We start from the raw sequence: 16,131 nt of genomic DNA, 5'->3' as shown, positions 1-16,131 counted from the left end.
ATTCAGCAGTTCTCCAACTTCTTCCATGCCAGATAATACAGGTTCCACAACTGAACAACCAAAAACAACATCACTAGTTACAAATATTTCTGCAGGATTGCAATCTTCTTCAACGGCAGTTCATTCATCAGAAACATCAACTTTTCAGACAACAGACAATACTGAAGCTACTGCTTCTACAGATGTGACTATTACATCAGCATCACAGATGACAACTACGAAATCTGAAACAGGAACTGATGCAACAAGTACAGGAGGGACTTCATTCAGCAGTTCTCCAACGTCGTCCACTGCAGATAATACAGGTTCCACGACTGAAGAACCACAAACAACATCACTAGTTACAAACAATTCTACAGGAACACAATCTTCTTCAACGGCATTTCGTTCATCAGAAATGTCAACTGTTCAGACGACAGGCTATACTGAATCTTCTGTTTCTACAGATGTGACTATGAAAACATCAATCGCACCAATGACAACGCAAGAATCTCAAACAGCAACTGATACAAAAAGCACAGTTGTGACTTCATTCAGTAGTTCTCCAACATCTTCCACTCAAGATAATATTGGTTCAACGACAAAAGAACCAAAAACAACATCACTAGTTACAACTAAACCTGCAGAATCTTCATCTCCTTCCACATCAGCGGATTCAACACAAACGCCTACTGTTCCAAAAACAGAAAATACAGAATATACTGCTTCTCCCGATGTGACTATGACATCAGAAACAAAGATGACAACTACGAAATCTGAAACAGGAACCGATACAAAAAGCACAGTTGTGACTTCATTCAGCAGTTCTCCAACATCTTCCACTAAAGATAATATTGGTTCTACGACAGAAGAACCAAAAACAACATCACTAGTTACAACTGAACCAGCAGAATCTTCATCTCCTTCCACAGCAGCTGATTCATCACAAACGCCTACTGTTCCAACAACAGAGATCACAGAATATAATGCTTCTACAGATGTGACTATGACAACATCAATCGCACCAATGACAACGCAAGAATCTCAAACAGCAACTGATACAAAAAGCACAGTTGTGACTTCATTCAGCAGTTCTCCAACATCTTCCACTCAAGATAATATTGGTTCAACGACAGAAGAACCAAAAACAACATCACTAGTTACAACTAAACCTGCAGAATCTTCATCTCCTTCCACATCAGCGGATTCATCACAAACTCCTACTGTTCCAACAACAGAAAATACAGAATATACTGCTTCTCCCGATGTGACTATGACATCAGAAACAAAGATGACAACTACGAAATCTGAAACAGGAACCGATGCAACAAGGACAGGAAGGACATCATTCAGCAGTTCTCCAACTTCTTCCATGCCAGATAATACAGGTTCAACAACTGAACAACCAAAAACAACATCACTAGTTACAAATATTTCTGCAGGATTGCAATCTTCTTCAACAGCAGTTTATTCATCAGAAACATCAACTTTTCAGACAACAGACAATACTGAAGCTACTGCTTCTACAGATGTCACAATAACATCAGCATCACAGATAACAACTACGAAATCTGAAACAGGAACAGATGCAACAAGTACAGGAGGGACTTCATTCAGCAGTTCTCCAACGTCGTCCACTGCAGATAATACAGGTTCCACGACTGAAGAACCACAAACAACTTCACTGGTTACAAACAATTCTGCAGGAACACAATCTTCTTCAACGGCATTTCGTTCATCAGAAATGTCAACTGTTCAGACAACAGGCTATACTGAATCTTCTGTTTCTACAGATGTGACTATAACAACATCAATCGCACCAATGACAACGCAAGAATCTCAAACAGCAACTGATACAAAAAGCACAGTTGTGACTTCATTCAGTAGTTCTCCAACATCTTCCACTCAAGATAATATTGGTTCAACGACAGAAGAACCAAAAACAACATCACTAGTTACAACTGAACCTGCAGAATCTTCATCTCCTTCCACATCAGCGGATTCATCACAAACTCCTACTGTTCCAACAACAGAAAATACAGAATATACTGCTTCTCCCGATGTGACTATGACATCAGAAACAAAGATGACAACTACGAAATCTGAAACAGGAACCGATGCAACAAGGACAGGAAGGACATCATTCAGCAGTTCTCCAACTTCTTCCATGCCAGATAATACAGGTTCCACAACTGAACAACCAAAAACAACATCACTAGTTACAAATATTTCTGCAGGATTGCAATCTTCTTCAACGGCAGTTTATTCATCAGAAACATCAACTTTTCAGACAACAGACAATACTGAAGCTACTGCTTCTACAGATGTGACTATAACATCAGCATCACAGATAACAACTACGAAATCTGAAACAGGAACTGATGCAACAAGTACAGGAGGGACTTCATTCAGCAGTTCTCCAACGTCGTCCACTGCAGATAATACAGGTTCCACGACTGAAGAACCACAAACAACATCACTAGTTACAAACAATTCTGCAGGAACACAATCTTCTTCAACGGCATTTCGTTCATCAGAAATGTCAACTGTTCAGACGACAGGCTATACTGAATCTTCTGTTTCTACAGATGTGACTATGAAAACATCAATCGCACCAATGACAACGCAAGAATCTCAAACAGCAACTAATACAAAAAGCACAGTTGTGACTTCATTCAGTAGTTCTCCAACATCTTCCACTCAAGATAATATTGGTTCAACGACAGAAGAACCAAAAACAACATCACTAGTTACAACTGAACCTGCAGAATCTTCATCTCCTTCCACATCAGCGGATTCATCACAAACTCCTACTGTTCCAACAACAGAAAATACAGAATATACTGCTTCTCCCGATGTGACTATGACATCAGAAACAAAGATGACAACTACGAAATCGGAAACAGGGACTGATGCAACAAGGACAGGAAGGACTTCATTCAGCAGTTCTCCAACGTCTTCCATGCCAGATAATACAGGTTCAACAACTGAACAACCACAAACAACACCAGTTACAAATATTTCTGCAGGATCACAATCTTCTTCAACAGCAGTTTATTCATCCGAAACTTCAACTTTTCAGACAACAGACAATACTGAATCTACTGCTTCTACAGATGTGACTATGACAACATCAATTGCAGCAATGACAACGCAAGAATCTGAAATAGCAACTGATACAAAAAGCACAGTTGTGACTTCATTCAGCAGTTCTCCAACATCTTCCACTAAAGATAATATTGGTTCAACGACAGAAAAACCCAAAACAACATCACTAGTTACAACTGAACCGGCAGAATCTTCATCTCCTTCCACATCAGCGGATTCATCACAAACTCCTACTGTTCCAACAACAAAAAATACAGAATATACTGCTTCTACGGATTTGACTATGACATCAGAAACAAAGATCACAACTACAAAATCTGAAGCAGGAACCGATGCAACAGTAACAGGAAGGACTTCATTTAGCAGTTCTCCAACGTCTTCCAAGCCAGATAATACAGGTTCCACAACAGATGAACCACCAACAACATCACTAATTACAAATATTTCTGCAGGATTGCAATCTTCTTCAACGGCAGTTTATTCATCAGAAACATCAACTTTTCAGACAACAGACAATACTGAAGCTACTGCTTCTACAGATGTGACCATAACATCAGCATCACAGATGACAACTACGAAATCTGAAACAGGAACTGATGCAACAAGTACAGGAGGGACTTCATTCAGCAGTTCTCCAACGTCGTCCACTGCAGATAATACAGGTTCCACGACTGAAGAACCACAAACAACATCACTAGTTACAAACAATTCTGCAGGAACACAATCTTCTTCAACGGCATTTCGTTCATCAGAAACGTCAACTGTTCAGACGACAGGCTATACTGAATCTTCTGTTTCTACAGATGTGACTATGACAACATCAATCGCACCAATGACAACGCAAGAATCTGAAACAGCAACTGATACAAAAAGCACAGTTGTGACTTCATTCAGTAGTTCTCCAACATCTTCCACTCAAGATAATATTGGTTCAACGACAAAAGAACCAAAAACAACATCACTAGTTACAACTGAACCTGCAGAATCTTCATCTCCTTCCACATCAGCGGATTCATCACAAACTCCTACTGTTCCAACAGCAGAAAATACAGAATATACTGCTTCTCCCGATGTGACTATGACATCAGAAACAAAGATGACAACTACGAAATCTGAAACAGGAACCGATGCAACAAGGACAGGAAGGACATCATTCAGCAGTTCTCCAACTTCTTCCATGCCAGATAATACAGGTTCCACAACTGAACAACCAAAAACAACATCACTAGTTACAAATATTTCTGCAGGATTGCAATCTTCTTCAACGGCAGTTCATTCATCAGAAACATCAACTTTTCAGACAACAGACAATACTGAAGCTACTGCTTCTACAGATGTGACTATTACATCAGCATCACAGATGACAACTACGAAATCTGAAACAGGAACTGATGCAACAAGTACAGGAGGGACTTCATTCAGCAGTTCTCCAACGTCGTCCACTGCAGATAATACAGGTTCCACGACTGAAGAACCACAAACAACATCACTAGTTACAAACAATTCTGCAGGAACACAATCTTCTTCAACGGCATGTCGTTCATCAGAAACGTCAACTGTTCAGACGACAGGCTATACTGAATCTTCTGTTTCTACAGATGTGACTATGACAACATCAATCGCACCAATGACAACACAAGAATCTCAAACAGCAACTGATACAAAAAGCACAGTTGTGACTTCATTCAGTAGTTCTCCAACATCTTCCACTCAAGATAATATTGGTTCAACGACAGAAGAACCAAAAACAACATCACTATTTACAACTGAACCTGCAGAATCTTCATCTCCTTCCACATCAGCGGATTCATCACAAACTCCTACTGTTCCAACAACAGAAAATACAGAATATACTGCTTCTCTGGATGTGACTATGACATCAGAAACAAAGATGACAACTACGAAATCTGAAACAGGAACCGATGCAACAAGGACAGGAAGGACATCATTCAGCAGTTCTCCAACTACTTCCATGCCAGATAATACAGGTTCCACAACTGAACAACCAAAAACAACATCACTAGTTACAAATATTTCTGCAGGATTGCAATCTTCTTCAACGGCAGTTTATTCTTCAGAAACATCAACTTTTCAGACAACAGACAATACTGAAGCTACTGCTTCTACAGATGTGACTATAACATCAGCATCACAGATAACAACTACGAAATCTGAAACAGGAACTGATGCAACAAGTACAGAAGGGACTTCATTCAGCAGTTCTCCAATGTCGTCCACTGCAGATAATACAGGTTCCACGACTGAAGAACCACAAACAACATCACTAGTTACAAACAATTCTGCAGGAACACAATCTTCTTCAACGGCATTTCGTTCATCAGAAATGTCAACTGTTCAGACAACAGGCTATACTGAATCTTCTGTTTCTACAGATGTGACTATGACAACATCAATCGCACCAATGACAACGCAAGAATCTCAAACAGCAACTGATACAAAAAGCACAGTTGTGACTTCATTCAGCAATTCTCCAACATCTTCCACTAAAGATAATATTGGTTCAACAGAAGAACCAAAAACAACATCACTAGTTACAACTGAACCGGCAGAATCTTCATCTCCTTCCACATCAGCGGATTCATCACAAACTCCTACTGTTCCAACAACAGAAAATACAGAATATACTGCTTCTACGGATTTGACTATGACATCAGAAACAAAGATGACAACTACAAAATCTGAAACAGGAACCGATACAAAAAGCACAGTTGTGACTTCATTCAGCAGTTCTCCAACATCTTCCACTAAAGATAATATTGGTTCTACGACAGAAGAACCAAAAACAACATCACTAGTTACAACTGAACCAGCAGAATCTTCATCTCCTTCCACAGCAGCTGATTCATCACAAACGCCTACTGTTCCAACAACAGAGATCACAGAATATAATGCTTCTACAGATGTGACTATGACAACATCAATCGCACCAATGACAACGCAAGAATCTCAAACAGCAACTGATACAAAAAGCACAGTTGTGACTTCATTCAGTAGTTCTCCAACATCTTCCACTCAAGATAATATTGTTTCAACGACAGAAGAACCAAAAACAACATCACTAGTTACAACTGAACCTGCAGAATCTTCATCTCCTTCCACATCAGCGGATTCATCACAAACTCCTACTGTTCCAACAACAGAAAATACAGAATATACTGCTTCTCCCGATGTGACTATGACATCAGAAACAAAGATGACAACTACGAAATCTGAAACAGGAACAGATGCAACAAGGACAGGAAGGACATCATTCAGCAGTTCTCCAACTTCTTTCATGCCAGATAATACAGGTTCCACAACTGAACAACCAAAAACAACATCACTAGTTACAAATATTTCTGCAGGATTGCAATCTTCTTCAACGGCAGTTCATTCATCAGAAACATCAAATTTTCAGACAACAGACAATACTGAAGCTACTGCTTCTACAGATGTGACTATTACATCAGCATCACAGATGACAACTACGAAATCTGAAACAGGAACTGATGCAACAAGTACAGGAGGGACTTCATTCAGCAGTTCTCCAACGTCGTCCACTGCAGATAATACAGGTTCCACGACTGAAGAACCACAAACAACATCACTAGTTACAAACAATTCTGCAGGAACACAATCTTATTCAACGGCATTTCGTTCATCAGAAATGTCAACTGTTCAGATGACAGGCTATACTGAATCTTCTGTTTCTACAGATGTGACTATGACAACATCAATCGCACCAATGACAACGCAAGAATCTCAAACAGCAACTGATACAAAAAGCACAGTTGTGACTTCATTCAGCAATTCTCCAACGTCTTCCACTAAAGATAATATTGGTTCAACAACAGAAGAACCAAAAACAACATCACTAGTTACAACTGAACCGGCAGAATCTTCATCTCCTTCCACATCAGCGGATTCATCACAAACTCCTACTGTTCCAACAACAGAAAATACAGAATATACTGCTTCTACGGATTTGACTATGACATCAGAAACAAAGATGACAACTACAAAATCTGAAACAGGAACCGATACAAAAAGCACAGTTGTGACTTCATTCAGCAGTTCTCCAACATCTTCCACTAAAGATAATATTGGTTCTACGACAGAAGAACCAAAAACAACATCACTAGTTACAACTGAACCAGCAGAATCTTCATCTCCTTCCACAGCAGCTGATTCATCACAAACGCCTACTGTTCCAACAACAGAGATCACAGAATATAATGCTTCTACAGATGTGACTATGACAAAATCAATCGCACCAATGACAACGCAAGAATCTCAAACAGCAACTGATACAAAAAGCACAGTTGTGACTTCATTCAGTAGTTCTCCAACATCTTCCACTCAAGATAATATTGGTTCAACGACAGAAGAACCAAAAACAACATCACTAGTTACAACTAAACCTGCAGAATCTTCATCTCCTTCCACATCAGCGGATTCATCACAAACTCTTACTGTTCCAACAACAGAAAATACAGAATATACTGCTTCTCCCGATGTGACTATGACATCAGAAACAAAGATGACAACTACGAAATCTGAAACAGGAACCGATGCAACAAGGACAGGAAGGACATCATTCAGCAGTTCTCCAACTTCTTCCATGCCAGATAATACAGGTTCAACAACTGAACAACCAAAAACAACATCACTAGTTACAAATATTTCTGCAGGATTGCAATCTTCTTCAACGGCAGTTTATTCATCAGAAACATCAACTTTTCAGACAACAGACAATACTGAAGCTACTGCTTCTACAGATGTCACTATAACATCAGCATCACAGATAACAACTACGAAATCTGAAACAGGAACTGATGCAACAAGGACAGGAAGGACATCATTCAGCAGTTCTCCAACTTCTTCCATGCCAGATAATACAGGTTCCACAACTGAACAACCACAAACAACATCACTAGTTACAAATATTTCTGCAGGATTGCAATCTTCTTCAACGGCAGTTTATTCATCAGAAACATCAACTTTTCAGACAACAGACAATACTGAAGCTACTGCTTCTACAGATGTGACTATTACATCAGCATCACAAATGACAACTACGAAATCTGAAACAGGAACTGATGCAACAAGTACAGGAGGGACTTCATTCAGCAGTTCTCCAACGTCTTCCATGCCAGATAATACAGGTTCCACGACTGAAGAACCACAAACAACATCACTAGTTACAAACAATTCTGTAGGAACACAATCTTCTTCAACGGCATGTCGTTCATCAGAAACGTCAACTGTTCAGACGACAGGCTATACTGAATCTTCTGTTTCTACAGATGTGACTATGACAACATCAATCGCACCAATGACAACACAAGAATCTCAAACAGCAACTGATACAAAAAGCACAGTTGTGACTTTATTCAGTAGTTCTCCAACATCTTCCACTCAAGATAATATTGGTTCAACGACAGAAGAACCAAAAACAACATCACTATTTACAACTGAACCTGCAGAATCTTCATCTCCTTCCACATCAGCGGATTCATCACAAACTCCTACTGTTCCAACAACAGAAAATACAGAATATACTGCTTCTCCGGATGTGACTATGACATCAGAAACAAAGATGACAACTACGAAATCTGAAACAGGAACCGATGCAACAAGGACAGGAAGGACATCATTCAGCAGTTCTCCAACTACTTCCATGCCAGATAATACAGGTTCCACAACTGAACAACCAAAAACAACATCACTAGTTACAAATATTTCTGCAGGATTGCAATCTTCTTCAACGGCAGTTTATTCTTCAGAAACATCAACTTTTCAGACAACAGACAATACTGAAGCTACTGCTTCTACAGATGTGACTATAACATCAGCATCACAGATAACAACTACGAAATCTGAAACAGGAACTGATGCAACAAGTACAGAAGGGACTTCATTCAGCAGTTCTCCAATGTCGTCCACTGCAGATAATACAGGTTCAACGACTGAAGAACCACAAACAACATCACTAGTTACAAACAATTCTGCAGGAACACAATCTTCTTCAACGGCATTTCGTTCATCAGAAATGTCAACTGTTCAGACAACAGGCTATACTGAATCTTCTGTTTCTACAGATGTGACTATGACAACATCAATCGCACCAATGACAACGCAAGAATCTCAAACAGCAACTGATACAAAAAGCACAGTTGTGACTTCATTCAGCAATTCTCCAACATCTTCCACTAAAGATAATATTGGTTCAACAACAGAAGAACCAAAAACAACATCACTAGTTACAACTGAACCGGCAGAATCTTCATCTCCTTCCACATCAGCGGATTCATCACAAACTCCTACTGTTCCAACAACAGAAAATACAGAATATACTGCTTCTACGGATTTGACTATGACATCAGAAACAGAGATGACAACTACAAAATCTGAAACAGGAACCGATACAAAAAGCACAGTTGTGACTTCATTCAGCAGTTCTCCAACATCTTCCACTAAAGATAATATTGGTTCTACGACAGAAGAACCAAAAACAACATCACTAGTTACAACTGAACCAGCAGAATCTTCATCTCCTTCCACAGCAGCTGATTCATCACAAACGCCTACTGTTCCAACAACAGAGATCACAGAATATAATGCTTCTACAGATGTGACTATGACAACATCAATCGCACCAATGACAACGCAAGAATCTCAAACAGCAACTGATACAAAAAGCACAGTTGTGACTTCATTCAGTAGTTCTCCAACATCTTCCACTCAAGATAATATTGTTTCAACGACAGAAGAACCAAAAACAACATCACTAGTTACAACTGAACCTGCAGAATCTTCATCTCCTTCCACATCAGCGGATTCATCACAAACTCCTACTGTTCCAACAACAGAAAATACAGAATATACTGCTTCTCCCGATGTGACTATGACATCAGAAACAAAGATGACAACTACGAAATCTGAAACAGGAACAGATGCAACAAGGACAGGAAGGACATCATTCAGCAGTTCTCCAACTTCTTTCATGCCAGATAATACAGGTTCCACAACTGAACAACCAAAAACAACATCACTAGTTACAAATATTTCTGCAGGATTGCAATCTTCTTCAACGGCAGTTTATTCATCAGAAACATCAAATTTTCAGACAACAGACAATACTGAAGCTACTGCTTCTACAGATGTGACTATTACATCAGCATCACAGATGACAACTACGAAATCTGAAACAGGAACTGATGCAACAAGTACAGGAGGGACTTCATTCAGCAGTTCTCCAACGTCGTCCACTGCAGATAATACAGGTTCCACGACTGAAGAACCACAAACAACATCACTAGTTACAAACAATTCTGCAGGAACACAATCTTATTCAACGGCATTTCGTTCATCAGAAATGTCAACTGTTCAGATGACAGGCTATACTGAATCTTCTGTTTCTACAGATGTGACTATGACAACATCAATCGCACCAATGACAACGCAAGAATCTCAAACAGCAACTGATACAAAAAGCACAGTTGTGACTTCATTCAGCAATTCTCCAACATCTTCCACTAAAGATAATATTGGTTCAACAACAGAAGAACCAAAAACAACATCACTAGTTACAACTGAACCGGCAGAATCTTCATCTCCTTCCACATCAGCGGATTCATCACAAACTCCTACTGTTCCAACAACAGAAAATACAGAATATACTGCTTCTACGGATTTGACTATGACATCAGAAACAAAGATGACAACTACAAAATCTGAAACAGGAACCGATACAAAAAGCACAGTTGTGACTTCATTCAGCAGTTCTCCAACATCTTCCACTAAAGATAATATTGGTTCTACGACAGAAGAACCAAAAACAACATCACTAGTTACAACTGAACCAGCAGAATCTTCATCTCCTTCCACAGCAGCTGATTCATCACAAACGCCTACTGTTCCAACAACAGAGATCACAGAATATAATGCTTCTACAGATGTGACTATGACAACATCAATCGCACTAATGACAACGCAAGAATCTCAAACAGCAACTGATACAAAAAGCACAGTTGTGACTTCATTCAGTAGTTCTCCAACATCTTCCACTCAAGATAATATTGGTTCAACGACAGAAGAACCAAAAACAACATCACTAGTTACAACTAAACCTGCAGAATCTTCATCTCCTTCCACATCAGCGGATTCATCACAAACTCTTACTGTTCCAACAACAGAAAATACAGAATATACTGCTTCTCCCGATGTGACTATGACATCAGAAACAAAGATGACAACTACGAAATCTGAAACAGGAACCGATGCAACAAGGACAGGAAGGACATCATTCAGCAGTTCTCCAACTTCTTCCATGCCAGATAATACAGGTTCAACAACTGAACAACCAAAAACAACATCACTAGTTACAAATATTTCTGCAGGATTGCAATCTTCTTCAACGGCAGTTTATTCATCAGAAACATCAAATTTTCAGACAACAGACAATACTGAAGCTACTGCTTCTACAGATGTCACTATAACATCAGCATCACAGATAACAACTACGAAATCTGAAACAGGAACTGATGCAACAAGTACAGGAGGGACTTCATTCAGCAGTTCTCCAACATCGTCCACTGCAGATAATACAGGTTCCACGACTGAAGAACCACAAACAACTTCACTAGTTACAAACAATTCTGCAGGAACACAATCTTCTTCAACGGCATTTCGTTCATCAGAAATGTCAACTGTTCAGACAACAGGCTATACTGAATCTTCTGTTTCTACAGATGTGACTATAACAACATCAATCGCACCAATGACAACGCAAGAATCTCAAACAGCAACTGATACAAAAAGCACAGTTGTGACTTCATTCAGCAGTTCTCCAACATCTTCCACTCAAGATAATATTGGTTCAACGACAGAAGAACCAAAAACGACATCACTAGTTACAACTGAACCGGCAGAATCTTCATCTCCTTCCACATCAGCGGATTCATCACAAACTCCTACTGTTCCAACAACAGAAAATACAGAATATACTGATTCTCCGGATGTGACTATGACATCAGAAACAAAGATGACAACTACGAAATCTGAAACAGGAACCGATACAAAAAGCACAGTTGTGACTTCATTCAGCAGTTCTCCAACATCTTCCACTCAAGATAATATTGGTTCAACGACAGAAGAACCAAAAACAACATCACTAGTTACAACTGAACCTGCAGAATCTTCATCTCCTTCCACATCAGCGGATTCATCACAAACTCCTACTGTTCCAACAACAGAAAATACAGAATATACTGCTTCTCCCGATGTGACTATGACATCAGAAACAAAGATGACAACTACGAAATCTGAAACAGGAACAGATGCAACAAGGACAGGAAGGACATCATTCAGCAGTTCTCCAACTTCTTTCATGCCAGATAATACAGGTTCCACAACTGAACAACCAAAAACAACATCACTAGTTACAAATATTTCTGCAGGATTGCAATCTTCTTCAACGGCAGTTTATTCATCAGAAACATCAAATTTTCAGACAACAGACAATACTGAAGCTACTGCTTCTACAGATGTGACTATTACATCAGCATCACAAATGACAACTACGAAATCTGAAACAGGAACTGATGCAACAAGTACAGGAGGGACTTCATTCAGCAGTTCTCCAACGTCTTCCATGCCAGATAATACAGGTTCCACGACTGAAGAACCACAAACAACATCACTAGTTACAAACAATTCTGCAGGAACACAATCTTCTTCAACGGCATGTCGTTCATCAGAAACGTCAACTGTTCAGACGACAGGCTATACTGAATCTTCTGTTTCTACAGATGTGACTATGACAACATCAATCGCACCAATGACAACACAAGAATCTCAAACAGCAACTGATACAAAAAGCACAGTTGTGACTTCATTCAGCAATTCTCCAACATCTTCCACTAAAGATAATATTGGTTCAACGACAGAAGAACCAAAAACAACATCACTAGTTACAACTGAACCTGCAGAATCTTCATCTCCTTCCACATCAGCGGATTCATCACAAACTCCTACTGTTCCAACAACAGAAAATACAGAATATACTGCTTCTACGGATTTGACTATGACATCAGAAACAAAGATGACAACTACAAAATCTGAAACAGGAACCGATACAAAAAGCACAGTTGTGACTTCATTCAGCAGTTCTCCAACATCTTCCACTAAAGATAATATTGGTTCTACGACAGAAGAACCAAAAACAACATCACTAGTTACAACTGAACCAGCAGAATCTTCATCTCCTTCCACAGCAGCTGATTCATCACAAACGCCTACTGTTCCAACAACAGAGATCACAGAATATAATGCTTCTACAGATGTGACTATGACAACATCAATCGCACCAATGACAACGCAAGAATCTCAAACAGCAACTGATACAAAAAGCACAGTTGTGACTTCATTCAGTAGTTCTCCAACATCTTCCACTCAAGATAATATTGGTTCAACGACAGAAGAACCAAAAACAACATCACTAGTTACAACTAAACCTGCAGAATCTTCATCTCCTTCCACATCAGCGGATTCATCACAAACTCTTACTGTTCCAACAACAGAAAATACAGAATATACTGCTTCTCCCGATGTGACTATGACATCAGAAACAAAGATGACAACTACGAAATCTGAAACAGGAACCGATGCAACAAGGACAGGAAGGACATCATTCAGCAGTTCTCCAACTTCTTCCATGCCAGATAATACAGGTTCAACAACTGAACAACCAAAAACAACATCACTAGTTACAAATATTTCTGCAGGATTGCAATCTTCTTCAACGGCAGTTTATTCATCAGAAACATCAACTTTTCAGACAACAGACAATACTGAAGCTACTGCTTCTACAGATGTCACTATAACATCAGCATCACAGATAACAACTACGAAATCTGAAACAGGAACTGATGCAACAAGTACAGGAGGGACTTCATTCAGCAGTTCTCCAACATCGTCCACTGCAGATAATACAGGTTCCACGACTGAAGAACCACAAACAACTTCACTAGTTACAAACAATTCTGCAGGAACACAATCTTCTTCAACGGCATTTCGTTCATCAGAAATGTCAACTGTTCAGACAACAGGCTATACTGAATCTTCTGTTTCTACAGATGTGACTATAACAACATCAATCGCACCAATGACAACGCAAGAATCTCAAACAGCAACTGATACAAAAAGCACAGTTGTGACTTCATTCAGCAGTTCTCCAACATCTTCCACTCAAGATAATATTGGTTCAACGACAGAAGAACCAAAAACGACATCACTAGTTACAACTGAACCGGCAGAATCTTCATCTCCTTCCACATCAGCGGATTCATCACAAACTCCTACTGTTCCAACAACAGAAAATACAGAATATACTGATTCTCCGGATGTGACTATGACATCAGAAACAAAGATGACAACTACGAAATCTGAAACAGGAACCGATACAAAAAGCACAGTTGTGACTTCATTCAGCAGTTCTCCAACATCTTCCACTCAAGATAATATTGGTTCAACGACAGAAGAACCAAAAACAACATCACTAGTTACAACTGAACCTGCAGAATCTTCATCTCCTTCCACATCAGCGGATTCATCACAAACTCCTACTGTTCCAACAACAGAAAATACAGAATATACTGCTTCTCCCGATGTGACTATGACATCAGAAACAAAGATGACAACTACGAAATCTGAAACAGGAACAGATGCAACAAGGACAGGAAGGACATCATTCAGCAGTTCTCCAACTTCTTTCATGCCAGATAATACAGGTTCCACAACTGAACAACCAAAAACAACATCACTAGTTACAAATATTTCTGCAGGATTGCAATCTTCTTCAACGGCAGTTTATTCATCAGAAACATCAAATTTTCAGACAACAGACAATACTGAAGCTACTGCTTCTACAGATGTGACTATTACATCAGCATCACAAATGACAACTACGAAATCTGAAACAGGAACTGATGCAACAAGTACAGGAGGGACTTCATTCAGCAGTTCTCCAACGTCTTCCATGCCAGATAATACAGGTTCCACGACTGAAGAACCACAAACAACATCACTAGTTACAAACAATTCTGCAGGAACACAATCTTCTTCAACGGCATGTCGTTCATCAGAAACGTCAACTGTTCAGACGACAGGCTATACTGAATCTTCTGTTTCTACAGATGTGACTATGACAACATCAATCGCACCAATGACAACACAAGAATCTCAAACAGCAACTGATACAAAAAGCACAGTTGTGACTTCATTCAGTAGTTCTCCAAAATCTTCCACTCAAGATAATATTGGTTCAACGACAGAAGAACCAAAAACAACATCACTATTTACAACTGAACCTGCAGAATCTTCATCTCCTTCCACATCAGCGGATTCATCACAAACTCCTACTGTTCCAACAACAGAAAATACAGAATATACTGCTTCTCCGGATGTGACTATGACATCAGAAACAAAGATGACAACTACGAAATCTGAAACAGGAACCGATGCAACAAGGACAGGAAGGACATCATTCAGCAGTTCTCCAACTACTTCCATGCCAGATAATACAGGTTCCACAACTGAACAACCAAAAACAACATCACTAGTTACAAATATTTCTGCAGGATTGCAATCTTCTTCAACGGCAGTTTATTCTTCAGAAACATCAACTTTTCAGACAACAGACAATACTGAAGCTACTGCTTCTACAGATGTGACTATAACATCAGCATCACAGATAACAACTACGAAATCTGAAACAGGAACTGATGCAACAAGTACAGAAGGGACTTCATTCAGCAGTTCTCCAATGTCGTCCACTGCAGATAATACAGGTTCCACGACTGAAGAACCACAAACAACATCACTAGTTACAAACAATTCTGCAGGAACACAATCTTCTTCAACGGCATTTCGTTCATCAGAAATGTCAACTGTTCAGACAACAGGCTATACTGAATCTTCTGTTTCTACAGATGTGACTATGACAACATCAATCGCACCAATGACAACGCAAGAATCTCAAAC

The sequence above is a fragment of the Micromesistius poutassou genome (genome assembly GCF_964030765.1).
Source record: "Micromesistius poutassou genome assembly, chromosome: 2".
NCBI lineage: Eukaryota > Metazoa > Chordata > Actinopteri > Gadiformes > Gadidae > Micromesistius > Micromesistius poutassou.
The sequence above is the reverse complement of the archived record's forward strand: the minus strand, read 5'-3'. Positions refer to the sequence as shown.